The 15,257-nt window shown below is 44.0% G+C and overlaps 1 long non-coding RNA gene across 2 annotated transcripts; it reads right to left on the bottom strand.

The window, feature by feature from the left end:
• Nucleotides 1–275: 275 nt before the first annotated feature.
• On the bottom strand, nucleotides 276–14,998 carry LOC132367715 (uncharacterized). Of its 2 annotated transcripts, XR_009503843.1 has the most exons (5): nucleotides 14,855–14,998; nucleotides 12,237–12,727; nucleotides 8,457–8,497; nucleotides 5,580–5,884; nucleotides 276–357 (listed from the first exon to the last, which is right to left on the bottom strand). It is a non-coding gene; the product is annotated as an uncharacterized LOC132367715 (long non-coding RNA). The 2 variants fall into 2 exon arrangements; XR_009503842.1 differs by lacking the exons at nucleotides 276–357; nucleotides 5,580–5,884 and adding an exon at nucleotides 6,547–6,595.
• Between the last annotated feature and the right edge of the window lie 259 nt (nucleotides 14,999–15,257).

Raw genomic sequence — 15,257 nt, 5'->3', positions numbered from 1 at the left:
CAAGAAGACCTTGTTAAAATGCAAATGTCTAGGCCCCATTGCCAGAGTTTCTGATTTGGTAGGTCTGAGAAAGGGCTCAATAATTTGCATTTCCAAAAAGGGTCCAGGTGCTACTGGTGCTGCTGGTCTGTGGACTACACTTTTAAGAACTACTGAGGTGGAAAGTTCTCAGAGCAAGTTCATGTTTATGTTGGTCTGTATTTATGTTTCTCTTCTTTAGAGAGTCATCGGCTCTGTGGTCACTCATTACTTTACAACACTATGTCATCTGTATTCCCAGAGTTAGATGGTGAGAAGCTGATATCCCAGATCAAGGAGAAGGTTATAAAGGAGCCATTTCAGTAATAAGGATTTTTCCTGGAAAAAAAATGATAACAGGGAGATTTGAGGGTTTCCAGTTACTTCTCCAGCACTTACTGTGCTATAAATAAACAGTCTTAAGTATACAGTTGGGATCTGACAGTATTTCTTTAATAAACTACACTGGGAAAAGCTAATGATGGTGAGCCACAGATGTTTCTAATATTTAGGTGGTCATTATCACCCGCAGTACATCTCTAATTCACAACAAATTTCATAGCCCAGTGATGGCCCATTTTTTAATAGATGCAAAACCAAAAACCAACAATAACACTAATTATTGCCTAGACTTGATATAGCTCTCCATTTTGTCAAATTGTGAAATTCCCACATGCATTCACTTTGCTTAGTCACACAGCTTTTCTGTGAATTGAGGCCATGCCCTGGTGCTTCTTCACTCAACTAATGTTTATGGGAAAACAACAAAAGTTAGGACCTGTGCTCTGTGTGGAAGCCAAAGGTGTTCAGGCTATGGTGACTTCAAGGAGAAAAGGTTACTGTAGAGGAGATGAGACTTCTGCAGAAATTACTGTGGCAGCAAGAAGTGGAGCAGGGCAAGTAGCTGAGGGCTCAGAAGAGAGCGGAGTCGCTTTTTGGTTGGAACGATCAGAGAAGGTTCTATGAAGAAAGTGGTATCTCAGCAGGATTTCAAAGGTGGACTTGGGTTTTGACAAGCATATGGGAAGAAAAGCAAGGACAGGGAATTAATTCTAAGTGCACCAGAGGCAAACTAGCTCAGAGTATATCCCATTCATAGTGAGTTAAGTGGTTCACTGCTCATGTAAGATCCATGCAAAGGGATAGCGGGAGAGGAGATTAGAGGTGAGAAAAAAGGGGTTGTAAATGCTAGATCCAGGATTGAGAGTTGATTCAGTAGACAACGGCGGCACATTGACGTTTTTGAACAAAGGAATAATATGATCTGGAATCTACCTTTATCACATTCATGAATGGCCCATGACAAAGGAAGAAGAGTTAATGGAAGCAGTGAGATGACTCAAGAGGTGTACTAGTATAGGACTGACCCACGAGTGTACTAATCAAGGCAAGACCCAGGAGGCACCCGTGGGAACAAAAAAGTGGGGTATAAATGAAGGAGAGACAAAATATGGTAACCGATTGTATAAAGTTTAGGTTTTGAGAAGAGTGTTGGTACCATTAACCAAAATAGAAAAGTCAGGGGGAGTGGTATGTTGTAGAGTTGGGGAAGAAAATGATAAATACAAGTACAGACATGTTAGGCTTATACTTCTGTAAGTAAAGCCAGATGGAAATCTTAAAAGCAGCTGGAGAAGTGGGGACTGAACTTCAGAAGAAAGTCAGCATAGGCCAGCTTATGCTGCCTTAACAAGCAGCACTAAAAATCCTAGTGACTTGAAACAATCGTGCTTATTTATAACTCACACCCCATGGCCACCGCAATTCAGCAAGGAGACTCTGTTCATCAGGGACGCAGTTTCATGGAGGCTCCATTTCAGTGTATTCTCAGTGATCATGGAGACTGGGCAAGGGGAACATGGACAACCAGGAGCCAGTTAGAAAGTTGAGCAAATTTTAATCTAGTGTTAATTTGTGCTGCTTCTTGTGCACGATAGCAGCAGTAGAATCTCTCTTGGAAATAAACAGCCCATATTATGATGTCTATGAATATAGGTTTCCTTTTCTACCCTCCCTCCCTCCTTCCTTCCCTCCTTTCTTTCCTTCTTTCCTTCCCTTCTCTTTCTTTACTTTTTTGGAAATCACTTATTGTATATAAGTTGTAATCCAGACCTCATGTATCAATGGGGAACTTTCAAATACAGCTATTACCAATACAAAAAAAAAAAAAACAAAACTGCTGCCCAGAAGTGTCACATGCCTTTTTTTCCCCCTCACATTTCATTGGCAAAAGCAAGTCATGTGATCATCCTTGAGATCAGGAGAATGTGGATAAATAATCCTACATGTGCCTAGGGCAAAAGAACTGCTATCTTTGCAACTGCTGCTCTGACTCCCACATGTATCATCTAAGACTGAGACCCTTGATGAAGACAGAGCAGTAGATACCATCTTTGATGTAAAGAGGAGAGAGAGTGGAAAGCAAAACTCTAAGGACAGAAACTTAAGGAATACATAGGAAGAACACATACTTACAGAGGCAAAATAAAAACACATAGAAAAGCAAAGGGCTCAGTTTACTAGGGCCACATTCATGAGAAGCATCTCAGGAAGGTTCCTCACTACCAAATCTGGAGATAAGTCAAAAACAGCCGAGGCCAAGGAAAGACCGCTGAGTCTGACGTTGAAGGAGACATGGCTGACCTTCAAGAGATCTGCTTTATGGAGGCGATGGGGTCAGGCATGAAGCCAGACTGAGGAAGGAGTGATCGAAAGTGGAGACAGAACACTGGACTGCTGATAAAAGGAAGGGAAATAAGATGTCCACTTGAGGTAGCAGCAAAAGCAAAGCTGCTTTGCTAAATGAAGTCTGGCAGGTTTTCATGTGTTCATTCAGCACATGTTTATTGAACATTTCCTCTTGCCAAACACTGTTTTAGGAGCTGGGGAGTGAGCAAGATAAGCTTTCTGTTCCCATGAAGCTTATCTTCCAGTGGAAGCAGACATACAACAAACAAGTGAGCAAAGGAATCAATGAGTGAAAGAGATCATTTCCAATTATATTTAGTTCTGATAAAACTAAATAAATTATATTTAGTTCTGCCTTCCCTTCTAAAAGGGAGTCAGAGGGTGGGTGGGGAGTATGGTCTGAAGGGTATGTCCTAGACTAGTCAGGAAAGGCATCTCAGGAGGGGATGCTAAAGGATAGCATCCTTTAGCATGTTGCCTCCTAAAGGGCAAGAAACATCAGCTAAGGACAGATCTGGAAACAAGAGTGTTGCACAGCAGGCAGAATCTCTGAAGGAAAGATCAAGTTCTCATAAAAAATGGGGAGGGGCTTCCCTGGTGGCACAGTGGTTGAGAGTCTGCCTGCTAATGCAGGGGACACGGGTTCCAGCCCTGGTCTGGGAAGATCCCACATGCCGCGGAGCAACTAGGCCCGTGAGCCACAACTACTGAGCCTGTGCGTCTGGAGCCTGTGCCCCGCAACAAGAGAGGCCACGATAGTGAGAGGCCCACGCACCGCAATGAAGAGTGGCCCCCGCTTGCCGCAACTAGAGAAAGCCCTCGCACAGAAATGAAGACCGAACACAGCCATAAATTAATTAATTAATTAATTAATTTTTTTAAAAATGGGGGGGGGCTTCCCTGGTGGCGCAGTGGTTGAGAGTCTGCCTGCCAATGCAGGGGACACGGGTTCGAGCCCTGGTCTGGGAAGATCCCACATGCCGCGGAGCAACTAGGCCCGTGAGCCACAACTACTGAGCCTGCACGTCTAGAGCCTGTGCTCTGCAACAACAGAGGCCACGATAGTGAGAGGCCCGCGCATCGCGATGAAGAGTGGCCCCCGCTTGCCACAACTAGAGAAAGCCCTCGCACAGAAACAAAGACCCACACAGCCAAAAATAAATAAATTAATTAATTTTAAAAAAAAATGGGGATTAGAAGAAACATTTTAAGGGACTTCCCTGGCGGTCCAATGGTTAAGACGTCACCTTCCAATGCAGGGGGTCTGGATTCCATCCCTGGTCGGGCAGCTAAGATCCCACATGCCTCCCAGCCAAAAAACCGAAACATAAAACAGAAGCAATATTGTAACAAATTCCATAAAGACTTTAAAAATGGTCCACATCAAAAAAATCTGTTAAAAAACATTAAAAAAGAAGAAGAAACATTTTAGCTAGCTGGTTGTGTGTGCGTGTATGTGTGTGTGTTTGCATGTAAATACTTACAGCAAATGAAGGTCTAGAAGAAATTTGCCTCTCAATGCACAGGATTCTTTGGTTTAGAAGGACACGCCTTCTCCTTCAGGCAACCTACCACAGAACCTGCTTCAGTAGCTTGGGGAAAATTGCCGCAGGGTAGAGATCTGCTGAGGCAGATTCTTTTTCTTGGTGTATTATATTGTGCAGAACGTTTCTTTTTAAAGCTTTTGAACCAGGCTTCTCATGAGAATGCCTTTTATATTGGTACTTGCATTCTCTCCAGTTTCAGTCTTGCAAATTTTAGTCAAACGTTTGTATAAGGTCGACCTTTCTCACATGTGACTGTGGGTATAGGGGAGGTTTTCCTGGGCCTGCTCATGGATTTTTTAAAAAGAGAAGCTTAAACAAATCTCTGCTGAACTCTATGACCAGCCCCACTGGTCTTAGGAGGGCAGTCATCAAGGCCATTATGATCTGAATTAAACCACCACTGGAAAAAAGTACATATATTTTAAATTGGGGGTATGCCAGTGTGGTGGGATGATCTGCTAAAAGATTAATTTGTGTTAGCTTTTTTCTGCTTATTCATAATATTTGTTTATTGTCCCCACTGCCCTCCCCTGCTATAACATAAGCTCCACAAGGGCAGGAATATCTGTCTGTTTTGTGCACTGATGTTTCCTCAGTTCCTAGACAGTGCCGGGCACAGGGGAGATGCTCAGTAAGTACTGGGTGAATTCGTCTTTCTTCTCTTTGTGGTGGGACCCTGGCAGGAAGGAAGGTTTTCCTTGGGCTAGTGCCAGAAGGTAGCCAAGTTCCTGAGTGAGGTGTTCTGTCCCCCTCGAAAGCCCTACTCCCGACATGCAGAGAAAAGCCTGTGCTCAGAACAGCAGGCTGGAGATCAAGGGGGACAGAGGTGTGAGGACAGGGTCTCGGGGACAGGTATCAGACCTTCCCGGAGTCTCTGAGTACCAGGGACAGAGGGTGTATCTTGCAGATTGCCAAGGAGAAGGAGGCGCCCCTACTGCTTCCGGGGGGGGGGGGGGGGAGAGGGCTAGAATGTATTCTTCTGATTTACATAAACTCAAAATTTCCAAAAGATATCTTAAAGGCCAAAATGGGATGAGAGGGTGGGGAACATGGCCACGGTCCACATGTACTTTTTCCACACGTGCTATGTGTATGGGGCAGAGTGTAAGGGCTTTCCAGTCATTTTGTCACCCCAGTCTCAAGACCATCCTGGAGGCAGGTATAAGTGCAATCTCCATTTTATAGGCAAGGGGACTGCAGTTTGGAGGATGGTTTAACCTGGAGCTGGTGGTGGCTAGCATGGCCTGGAGAGGAAGGGCTAGAGCCACCGTAGTCAAGGACTCACAGAAGGGTCGTGAGCAGGATCTCGGAGCTGGGGAGACTCACCCCAGAACGGAGAGGTCGCCCCCAGTGATGAGTGTGGAGGCCAGGGGCATGGCTTAGAGACAGGTGGGGCAGGTGAACTTGACTGTGGCCTTGGATCCCCGCTCGGTATTTCACATGGCGGCTTCGTTTTAATATGCCAGCAATTTGGGGAAATCTTGGCCCAGGAGGTTTCAGAAGACAAATTCTGCTTTCAGTACATGCGTTGATGGCGGGAGGTTGGCTTCAAGCAGGAAAGGTGCGGGTCGGAGAACCCCAGCCCCCCTATAGCCATGCCGTGTTCACAATCCTGGTTCAGTCCCACATTTCTAGTAGGAGAGAAGGAAAACAGAAGAGGGTAAGTGAATGCCAAAAGCCACTCTGCTAAATCTAATTTAAAACAGAAAAATCACCAATGGTCATTTTGGAAATGAGACCCTTTCCCTGCAGAGCTGGGCGGGCTCAATAGCACCTTCAAGAGAGAGGAAAGCTCATCTTGCCCCGGGCCTTCCATGAAGCATCCTCTCGCCCGTGGGAGGCCAGGAGGGTGTCTGATTTTCCACCTTTCTGCTCCAACAGGCTGGGCACAGGGTCCTCGTTAGCAGAGAAGGGTGCAGAGGAGCTTGGTCTGCATGAACCTGTATTCTCCTGGCCTAGGTCACAGCCACGTGTCTCCTTGTCCCAGTGTCCTGAGGTCCCAGGAAATGTGCCAGGCAAATTCAGGGGGCTCTGACTTAGGGTGTGGGCTTGGGGCCATTCTTTTGTCTTCAGCCTCGTTTCCTTGTCCTCCTCAGGGCTGACCTGAAGGGTCAGCATCTCCAGGGCCAGCTGTGTCGCTCCTGTGCTCGGGCAGAAAACCCGCTGCTGTTTCGTGACTGACACTAGCACTGGCTCTGGGAGGAGAGGTCAGACTCGGGCTTCTGACGAGACGGCCATGGGTGTTTCGTATCTTCTGCTCTGTGAGCACGGTGTGTACTCACGGCGCTAAAGCCCTGTGTCAGACGGATTCCCGCGTGCGCCTCACACTCGGCTGGTCGTTCCTGCAAAGAGGAGCGTCAGTAGGGACGTTGGTCCCAGAGAATCTATTTCCACGGGTTTGAAAAGCTACGGGGCTCTGGGAGCATTTGATGATTGAGAGAGATCAACACCATGTTTGCACCTTTTCAATTCCCCCCCCCCAGACAACCTGAACTAATATGTGAGAACAGAGAAAATTGGTTCCAAGGGAGACAATACTCAGGGTCAGATGACCCTGGCAGCCCCTCCCTCCTCTTTTCTATCTCTCCAGATCGTTAGGGCCAGCACAGTGTCGCCTCTAGGAAACATCCTCTGACCTTTATTAAATATGAAGATTTCTCTCTTCTCTCAGTTCCGATGCTATCTGCTATTTCAATTCCATTCAACCTACGTTTACCAATCTCCTACTTTGTTCCAGGCAAATGAAAACGACAGTGACACCATCCTACCCTCTCGGGGACTTGGAGGGGAGATAGGAATTCATTAGCGCATCATAGTGCATTAATATATACTGCCTTAGAGTGTTTATTCAACTCAGCTGCATGTGTATATATTTATATTACATAGATATAGATACATATTGATATATAATTGGTTTTCCCATAAGACTAAGCATTTTGAGCATAGGGGAGGTATGTTGTATGATCATTCCCAATGTTCAAGGTATAAAGCAAATGTATAATAATTCCTTTTAAAATTGAAAGGAAATGAATTTGAGGTGGTAGAGCCCTATGGTCAGAGCATCTTCTGGAAGAAAACCAGCAAGTTATTCATGTTGTTACAACTAAGCATTCATGGTTGGTTTCACTTGCACTTTTTCCGCTTGAAAATAACCCTAACCACTTATGTAGTTTAGAACAGAATGGAATCCTGCTGCTGATTTCAGGAATACCTTGTGGGCTGATTATTTCCAGGCTTATCTTTTCAAGGCAGCCAAACAGGCCAGTAAGGAGCAATGAGGGATACTCATAAAGGGAAAAAAATTAAGTTGGATCCTTATCCCATACCATACACAGAAATAAATTCCAGGTAGATTAAAGATCAAGATGTGAAAAGAAAACCTAGAGGATTAGAATATCTCTTTGTAATCTTGAGATAAGAAAGGCTTTCCTAAACAAGACAAACAAAAACCAAAAAATTCAGGAGGCATAAAGAAAAAGATTGACAGATTTGAGCTTATAAAATTTAAAACTTCTCTAGTAAAGAAAGAAAAAAGTCTTTTTTTTTTTTAAGCCACCAAGTTGGAGAATATTATCCGCATAGATGGAGATCAGTAAGAAAGGTGAATTTTTTAAAAAAGATAATCTAAAAGAAAAAAAGGAGGGGCTTCCCTGGTGGCGCAGTGGTTGAGAGTCTGCCTGCCAATGCAGGGGACACGGGTTCGAGCCCTGGTCTGGGAGGATCCCACATGCCGCGGAGCGGCTGGGTCCGTGAGCCACAATTGCTGAGCCTGCGCGTCTGGAGCCTGTGCTCCGCAACAAGAGAGGCCGCGATAGTGAGAGGCCCGCGCACCGCGATGAAGAGTGGCCCCCGCTTGCCGCAACTGGAGAAGGCCCTCGCACAGAAACGAAGACCCAACACAGCCATAAATAAATAAATAAATATAACATGAATGAACCTTGAAGAAAAAAAAAAAACTTTAAGGAAAAAAAGGATTTTAAAATGACATAAACAGAGAATTTATAAAAGTTTACAAATGGCCAATACAGGATACCTTTATTTTTGTTTCTTAAGGTAAGCTATGCTTTTATTGCTGTTAGTCTGTTTTTGTCTCCATCTTAGCAAAATTCATTTTGTAATATGATTTCACAAAATATAGCACCATTCTGTTACTAAAATCTTTTGGAAAGAAGTAAAGAATTTTATCTTTTGGAGATATTTTACCTCTTTGCAGTCATCTAGAATCCAGGTTTCCTCTTCATGACCTAGAAAAGAGAGGAAAAGTTCACCAGGGCTTCAGCTTTGAGAAGCCACAAATGGAAGATAAAAGTCATGGACCATCATCACCATGGCAGAGCCTCCTATTCACTGCCAAAAGTGAAGCCTCTTTGACTGTCACAGGGATCCAGCGTTCTCAACAGAGATGAGCTAAATGTGTGTTCCTTGGTGGCTTGGAGTAAACAAAGAGTTTATTTCAGCACCAGTGATGGTTCAGACCTGTCTCATTCAAAGGCAAACTGACTTCAGATCACACATAAAGATAGGATGCCATTGTATCCCCAGGCATTAAGGCCTAAACACACTCACTTTCTCATCATCTGACCCCATTTCAGGGATAGTCACTTCTAGAGCCATGTGTTGCCTTGGTCACCCGGGCACACAGAGCCAAAGAAGAACTAGGAGAAATACATTTATATATCTATGAAAAGGGCTGTCAGGAGAGCTGAGAAGAGAGATTCTGAGAATTGGAGACCGACTTTGAGAGAAACAGGAACAATGGTAACTCAGATAATGAGCTATGAAGGTAAAAGTGCAAGTTTGCTGAGTGTGATTGGCAAGAGAACTAAGAAGTGGATTAAGAAGTGTTGGGAATGTTTGTTAGTCATATGCCTGAGGTTGCTAACATCAGCTTTTTCTAACTCCCTGCCAGGGCTCAAGTGCTGGCAAAGTCAGTAGCACAGGGAAGCTGCCCTGCCATCCTCCCAGCCTTCCTCTTCCCTCCCTTGTGTGGAAACCATGGCATCCAAAAATTATTGCTGGCATGTTTGGAATTCTTAATGAAATTTTTCTTATTTACCTTAACAAGGTGTCAGATGCTAAAACAGGTATCCCACTCATGCTCCTACCTCATGAGTGTAAATATATTGGGCAAATCATTGTCTGTCTTATTTTGCTGTTGCTGCCCTAGTATGAATGAACTCATCCTTCTTTCCTTCTCCTTCCATATCTTCTTCAGCATAATAATAACTGTTCAATTGTATATATTCATAAACATGTATATATAATATATGTCATTTAAATATGTACATGATTATATATTTTAGGGAGTGTTTTGTAATAAATATAAAGTATACACATTATGTGTGGTTTAGAGAGCATTGTGGTGGCGGCCAGGTGCAGAACAGCTGCAGGAATCCAGGAAGGTAAGTCAGCACAATACAGAAGCAAGTAAACCCTGGGGCCACTGTGTGCATCCCACTGGTCTAGAACATTAGTGCCCAGGGGGATGGATTCAAAGGGGGGAGGCAGATCAAAGGCCACCACAAGTATTTATAGGTTTTAAAAAGAGTTACACCCACAGAGGAAAGGGAAATTAGAAATGCAAGAACCATTATGGCACTCAGAGACAAACAACAGGGACAACTGTCTGTCTTGAACTTAGACAAGTAACCCCCTCTCCCAACCCAAGTATTGTCACTTAGGTGACTCTTGGCTGTTGTTCCCCCATTTGGCATAAGCAAACACGAGTCATGCTCTCAACCCAGGCCTTAATTTTCACTGATAGAGTTGCAACAAACATGCATTTACAAAAAAAAAATATCACAAAAGAGAAAATGAAACAATATTTCATGAATAAGAGTCAGAATAAAAAATAAAGACCAGAACTACAAAGACTTCAGATACTGGGATTATGAAATATAGAATACAACCTGATTAACGAAACAAAGTAGGAATTAAAGACACTAGTAAGGAGCAGCAGGTATCAAAGTGATAATGTTCAGATGAAATTTGAAAAATATCCAAGTAGAACTTATAGAAGTAAAGACTATCATAAATGAAATATAAAATACTAATCAATGGGTTAAACAGCAGTTTGGACACAGCTGAAGAGAGAATTGGTGAACTGGAAGATAGGTCTAAATAAATTACATGGAAGAAGAGGTGTCAAAAGAGATAGAAAATATGAAAGAATGGTTAGCAAACATTTAAGATAGAGTAAAAATGCCAATGTACCTCTAATGAGAGTTATAGAAGAAGAGGACAAAGAGAACTGGTTAGAAGCAGAATTTTAAAGCAAACGAGACTGCCCCTTAGTAATGTAAAATGTTAATAATAGGGGAAATTGGGTGTGGGGTATATGTACTACCTTCTATCTTTACACTATCTTTGTGCTTCTGTAAACCTAAAATTGTTTTAAAATAAAAAGTTGATTAGCATATCTCCTCTCCCAGAGAGAGAGAGAGAGAAATTTTCCAAATACTATGAAAGACACAAATCTTCAGTCAGGAAGCCCTATGACTTCCAAGCAGAATAACTAATAAGAAGGTAGACAAAAGAACGTACTTAGACACATCATAGCAAAACTGCAGAAATCAGAGGCAATGACATCTTTAAGACAGCCAGTGAGAAAGGAAAGATAACCACAAACAAGTGATAATTAGACTGACAGCTGACTTAGCAGCAACAATGGAAGTCAGAAAATAGTAAGACAATATCTTCAGTATGCTCAGATAAGATAGTTGTCAAGCTAGATAGATATACTTAGCAGAACTACTTCTCAAGAACAAAGGCAAAATAAAGACATTTTCAGATAAACACTGAGGAAGTTGACCTCCAAACGCTTACTAATTGAAATTCTAAAGTCTATACTATAAAGAGAGACAGAAAGAGAAAGAGAGGGAAAAAAAAAAAGAATCCTCAATAGGTCTGAGATACAAGAAAGAAGGGTAAGCAAAATTTTTTAAAAATTCTGAATTTGGAAAAATCTTACATTGATGTTATAAAAAATAATATCTAGATTATGAGGTCAAAAAACAATGCTCCCTTTGAAAACTGTAGGGGAATCCTTACTCGTCTACACAGCTTCTGGTAGTTTGCTGGCAATTTTCAGCATTCCTTGGCTCGTAGATTGCTCCTTCTGGTCCTCCATGTTCACATCACCTTCCTTCTCTGTGTGTCTCTCTGTGTCCAAATTTCCCCTTTTTATAAGGACATCAGTCACATTTGATTAGGACCCACCCTAATAACCTCATTTTAACTTGATTACCCATGTAAAGACTCTATGTCCAAATAAGGTCACATTCTGGGGTTCTAGAGGATAGGATTTCAAGATATTTGGGGGAGGGAGGGGGAACAAGTCAACCCGTAACACAATCCCAATTCTAACTGGTGGTTTTAAACTCCGGACTTCACCCTTGGTTCTAATTGCTACTGAATCTTTCTTTTCCACCTCCCATCCTTTCAAACCTCCAAAGCCCATGGTGCCCATGGTTCCATGCTCCTACACTGCTTATGATGGGCTAAATTGTGTCCTCCCTAAATTCATATGCTGAATCCTAACCCTCAGTACTTCCGAATGTGATTGGAGATAGTCTTTAGAGAGGTGATTAAGTTAAAATGAGGCCAATAGGATGGGCTATAATCCAATATGACTGATGTCCTTATAAAATGAGGAAACTTGGACATGCAGAGAAACACCAGAGAGGTGCGTGCACAGAGGAGAGACCTTGTGAGGACACAGTGAGAAGGTGGCCATCTGTGAGCCAAGGACAGAGGTCTCAGAAGAAACCAAACCTGTTGGCACCTGATCTTGGACTTCCTTCCTCCAGAACTGAGAAATCAATTTCTATTGTTTAAGCCACCGAGTCTATGGTCTTTTGTTCCACAGCCTGAGCTGACCAATCCACTGCTCAAAGCCCCTCCTGGCTGCATCTGGCAGTGCTCCTGAGCACTGTCCCCAGGCCTAACTCCCTCCTCCCCTCTGTGGGCTCTTCCTTGACTTACATCTCAGTGTGTGAAGTCCATGGAGCTGTCTTATCAGTTTAGGTAGGTGGCATGGCTACCCACAGGGTTTGTTACGCTCCCAACACTGTCCAGTGTGGCCTTTGATGCCACAGCACCTGTGGCTATGATGAGGGGCGATGGGAGCAGACTGAAGGATGGATTCCAGCAGCCGGTTTGAGACTATTTCTGGGCTCAGAGGATGTGAGAGAGGATCACGTGAACGTCAGGCAGCTTGCTGAAGGAGAAGCGTGACTGAAAAGCTCCGTTGAGACTTGAAACTCTTGTTTATTCCTGTAGGTCCAGCAATGCAGAAAGAAGGAAGCCAGCCCTTCTAGCCTCTTCTACCTCCACATTGTCATCAGGCTCTGGATTTTTCCTTCCTTGGATTTCTCCTGGAAACAGCTTCCTTTACTTGGTGGATATCCAGATGTTCCCCTACCCCGTGGGGCTTTCCTTCTTCTTCTGGTTCTCCACTTGTTTCCTGGCCTCTCCTGCATAACAAGGGTTAACACAGTAAAGAGCCTTGAGTGTTGAACAGCTCACTGTTCTGGGCTCCGTGGACACGGCTGTGGTCAAGGTTGACGTCAGGAGTTCATATTCTTGTGCTCTGGAGACCGTAGATAAACAAACAAGAAAACTTTCGGGGAGCCAGGTGCTGAGAATTAAGATGGGGAGATGAGATGGCAATTGATCAGGGATGGCTTTAGATCAGGTGGCCTTTGGTGCAGCTCTTGGGGTTGGGGAGCAATTGACAATTTATGATCGACAGTACTCTTACTCAAGCTGTGAAAGCACCAGGTACACAACAGAGTTCTGGCCTCTTGGCTCTAAGTTACAAAAAAGTAAATGTTTGCTTATCTATACCAGACGGAGGGGGTAACCAGACCCGGTTAGAAAGTGAATAAAAAGTGCTCCCAGGTCCCATTTCCTCTGCCTATTTAAAGGGGATTTTTAGCCATCTGGAAGTTTTCTTATCAGACATTTGATAAGGAAAAAGGATGTTTTGAAAGGTTGTTACCCAAGAACACATAAACCAGGAGAAACATATTTAACCTACCCTGGTACCTTCTTGAATTCCCAGACATTGAAAGGCCATTTAAAAGTGACTTGGGATCCCAAAGCCAGGCTGTCCCTCAGGCCCCAGCACTAAGTCCAGGGGAGCCCTTTCAGATGGGTACACTTTTGCCAAGGGTCTGAGGGCAAGGGAATGTAGCATCCCAGGTCTTACAGACATGCCCTGTGGAGCTCTGTGGCAGCACTCTGTGGGAGGGGCGCAGGGGAGGGGGCTGGGGGCCATACGGGGAGCATAGGGGGTGCCAGGAGCAGCTGGAGCCTCAAGGCCTCCTCTCAACCTCACCCCAAAATGGCAAGAGAGAGCGCTTGGCTCTTATCGCTGATGCACTGATGTTCATTCCAGGGCCAGCACACTGACCTTCAGCTCAGGAAGTGACTTCTTGGTCAATTGCTGCTTTGGAGGGACCTGCCAGGATTTGAAATGAAGCAGCAGTTCTTGTAACATCCAGTCATAAATCTAAATCTTTTTTTTTTTTTTTAACTGAAGCAAAATAGTGAGATAACTTGACGTTTCGCATGCTTAAATTTAGAACAGATTATAGCAATTGAATACCCACATCATAAGCTGCTTCATTTAAGCACAACACACGTACCCAGGCTCAGCTTCATGTGATTTGAGTCTCGAGAGTGATTCTTCTTCTGCCAAAGTTTTTAAATCTTAGGCTGACTAATAAATTTCAGCCTGAGGATGAGGCCACCTGATCTCCAGTCCTGGCCCTCACTGGGTTGAGCAAAGGTGCCTCTCTGGGCCTCAGGAAACCCCTCTCTGAGATCTCACAGTGTGGTGTGCACACACTGTGTGGTGTGTACACATGGTGTGGTGTGCAATGCCCAGCTCTTGTGCCCAAAGTGTATCATCCCAGATGACCACAGATAGTCTTTGGGATGATGTGAGCAGAGAGATCTATGAGATTACATTATGAATCTATGGCTAATAATGGCTATTAATAATAGATGCCACTCACCCAGTACTTCTCATGTGCTGGGCACTGTTGCAAGCATGCTTTGTTTGTCTTAATTGTCCTAGTTCTCATTCCTCATTTTACCAATGAGGAAACTGAAGCCCAGAGAGGTTAAGTAACTTGCCCAAGCTCAAACAGCTCTAAGCGGGGAGCCAGGATACAAACCCAGGCATGTGAGTGCACCCTATGCCTTCTAGCCTTTGGGTATCAGCCCTGAGATCTCCCCACCAGCACTGACATGGAGGGATGAGAATGGGATGGAGCTAGAGAGCGATGCTGACTCAAAGATGGGGGTGATTGTCTCTGGGCCCGTCCCAGAGCTGGGGAGAGAGAGACGTGGAGGCAGGAGGGATGAATAAATACAAAATGGGTGATCCAATTTAGAAAAGAAAAAAAAAAATCATTGCCCCATGACCATGAGCAAGGTGCAGTGTTTTAAAATTTCCCTTTCAAGATAATTGCTGTAGACCTCAGAAAAATAAATCTAATAGAAGAAAAAAAGAAAGGCAAAGGGAGCCCAGTGATTTGAGTATGAATATTCATGTTTAAAACATCTTTTCCCCTTGAAATACACCCTCTTACCTTGGTGGGAAGTCCTGTTACTTTAGCTTTGTCTCAACGCTCACTCTGAAGGCTGGCTGGGCTTGTCAGTCAGGACCATCTGTGCTGGAATGAGGTTTCTTCCAAAGACCTGATTATGACTTTTCTTGGAGCTACACCTGACCTCATACACTTAAAGAGGAACGTCTTCACTTCTGCTTGCTGTCTCCCTTCCTGCCTAAATAGGTGCTTGCCTGATACTCTACAGGCAGGATAGCGGGAGGCAGGTTATTGGGTTTTCGGAGAAACCGTTTCCTTTTCGTAGGACATAGCTGCAGAACCCGGGAAGTGCAGAGATTCAGCCAGAAATGTTTGCGGGCTTTGCCTGAGGACAAAACATCCAGAACAAAGTGAAGCATTTAGTCAAAGCCAGTGGACCTAATCT

Source organism: Balaenoptera ricei, chromosome 6 (assembly GCF_028023285.1).
Source record: "Balaenoptera ricei isolate mBalRic1 chromosome 6, mBalRic1.hap2, whole genome shotgun sequence".
In the NCBI taxonomy this organism is placed as follows: domain Eukaryota; kingdom Metazoa; phylum Chordata; class Mammalia; order Artiodactyla; family Balaenopteridae; genus Balaenoptera; species Balaenoptera ricei.
This window is presented reverse-complemented; position numbering and strand designations above follow the sequence as displayed.